Below are 2,688 nucleotides of genomic sequence, written 5' to 3'. Positions count from 1 at the left end.
TTACCATAAACTGAGAAAAAATATTTTTATATATAAAGATTACTGGGCCACTGACAATGCAATGAAGAAGAATTATTACTTAAAAAAATAAGGAGACATTCAATTATTTTTTAATTTCTAGTGAGTGGAGAGGAGATTCTTTTTTTTTTTTTTTGGTTTCTAATTTAGCTAGCTATTAACTATGCTAATGGCAGAAAACTCGAACTAGAAATTCATTATTCCAGAATCAAGACAATCATATAACTAATATTAACAAAATTGATGTTCAAGATCAAGGTTTACCTTCAATTGAGAAGTGATGCTAATTCGTTAGTTGATCAAACATCATCCATGGATAAGAAAGTTGATCTTCTTCGTTTAAGCTTTGGAAAAAAAAAAACTCAATTTAGTATTTCTTCATTAATGATAAATTTCTGTTTAGGTCTCCTTCTTTTTCTTTGGCTTTTTTTTTTTAATTATATGACTAAATGACAATGTACAAGTTTACAAGATGGATATTTTATTCATATCAATTCATTTTAATATAAAAATACTGAATATTAAAAACATTTTTCATTCTTTTTACAGGGACTGTGAGCCATGCTGCTCCCTTAAAAGATTTACACCTTGTTAATATAGACTAATGCATACCATTTTCATTGCCAAATGTAAATTTATTTTAGCTAATGCAGGCTTACGAAGTAGTGGGATGTAATGTTGCATGCCAAACATGCCCTTAAATATCTAATTACAATTGATTGCTATGTTATCTTCATAAACAAGGAATGATGGGTGCATCGCCCGTACGATTATTTTGAAGTGTATCAACGAGCATTATTTAACGTTTAATTATTATTATTATTATTTTTTTAAAAAAAGCTACAACACGGCCGTGATTTTATTTGGTATTCGCCCATGTAAATTTTGGAATAAGATCTTTACTTTATTTGAGTTCTATTGAGTTTTTAAAGATTTTTTACCATGTGTTTTTTAATGATAGTGTATCGATAATATTTAACTTTTTTTTACTTTTTTAATTTATTAACTACTAATCAATAATTGAGTTATTTCCTCGTAATATGTTTAGATTAAGAGTGAATCATTATCCGTAAATCTTTCCCCATATGAGATCGCCCCGACATAAAATTACATTTAATGGAAACAACATTGAAATTTAATGCTTGTAGACTGTGGCTTTCACATTTATATGAATTTTAAGTTTGACCCCATCATTTCTTTTATACTTTGATATAGCCCTCAAAATTTTACTGTTGGCCTAAGTTAATAAAATTTTGCGAGGTATCCTAGTCAAATTTATAATTTCTCTATTATGATCCCTGTCAAATCAAAATCCACGGTTGGTTGTCTGGATCAAGAATTAATGTATGTAGTGGAGTTCAGTTACGTATGTTCTTATGGCGGAGTAGAGAGTTTCGATGGTTTAGGATAGCGGTTCGTCTATGTTACTATTAAATCATGTTATAAAGTATTTTTTTATAATTCTAATTTTTAGGAGATTTTATTATTTTATTGTCTTTTATTACATATAATATTTTTACTGATTTAATATATCTGAATTTATTTGTTGAGATATTAAACTGTCGTGACATTATTGTGTTGTCTTAATGTGCACTACAATAAATCACTTTTTACTATGAACTCAATTATCATCTACAATAGGTGAGATGAGTAAAACTAAATTAGATCTAAAAACATTCATGTACTAAATATTAGTTTAATGTCATCAAATTTTTTTTTTACCATGAACATGGTCATCATCTACAATACCTCGTATATCATAAAATATTAATGTGCCTTTTTTTAATTTAGAAAAATCATAATGATCATGTCATGTTTTAGGCATTATCGTAATTGACTCTTAACTCTTAGGTCCTGTTATGACTATATAGAATATAAATATCGTATCCGAGCTCGATCTTGCCTAAAATGTAATAATATTGGCTAATTTAGCTTTATTAATGAATTTTTGCTTCTCCTATAAAACCAATGTAGGGACCTTATTGAAAAAGTAATAAACAAGGTATCATTGTAATTGTTCTGAAAATTAGGGACCTAAATGTTTGATACCTTGGCGCCCAAAAAACGCACATTGCGCCTTTCACAGGCTTTTATGCAGAACAGACTCTGCGACGTCCACCAAGTCTCACAAAAATGCTCTGAGAGCTGTCAAGTTTCTTATATCGGGAATTGGTAATTCACCTTCACACTCTTTTAATTACTCATTCACATTGTTCTCATTTTCAGAATTCCGAAACCATAGTTGAATTTTTACTACCCATTTTCAGTTCTTTGTTGGGTTTTGGGTTTTTGCTTAAACCTTGATCATAAATCTTTTAAGTTCACCATCTGGGTTTATTGCGCGGCTCATTTGAGTTTTTTTCTTTTTTAACCCCCTTTTTTTTTTTTCCTTTTGTTGGATAATATTAGATTATATGTTTGGTAAACTGAGACTTAAGCCTGTGCTTATGTTTGTTTTAATTGCTAAAAGGTAAAATGCTGTGAAAGGAAATTAATTAAAAGATTTAAAGGTTTAATTTTATTCTGCATATATCTAGAGCATTGAATAATTTTACCTCAAAGTTTCATATTAGGAATTTGATGGTCTGTTTGGGGAAAAAAGTTAATTTTTTCTGGAGAATGGCTTAGCAAGATTTTATTTTATTGTATTTTTATTTTTTATTTTTTAAG

The 2,688-nt window shown here is 28.5% G+C and overlaps 1 long non-coding RNA gene across 1 annotated transcript in view; it reads left to right on the top strand.

Moving 5' to 3' along the window:
- Positions 1-2,124: 2,124 nt before the first annotated feature.
- LOC112100277 overlaps positions 2,125-2,688 on the top strand; it is a 2,945-nt gene continuing 2,381 nt past the window's right edge. Inside the window, exon 1 of the long non-coding RNA XR_002906596.1 lies at positions 2,125-2,190. This is a non-coding gene — a long non-coding RNA (uncharacterized LOC112100277). The remainder of the gene's footprint in view (positions 2,191-2,688) is intronic.

Source organism: Citrus clementina, unplaced genomic scaffold (genome assembly GCF_000493195.1).
Source record: "Citrus clementina cultivar Clemenules unplaced genomic scaffold, Citrus_clementina_v1.0 scaffold_3, whole genome shotgun sequence".
Lineage (NCBI taxonomy): Eukaryota > Viridiplantae > Streptophyta > Magnoliopsida > Sapindales > Rutaceae > Citrus > Citrus x clementina.
This window is presented reverse-complemented; position numbering and strand designations above follow the sequence as displayed.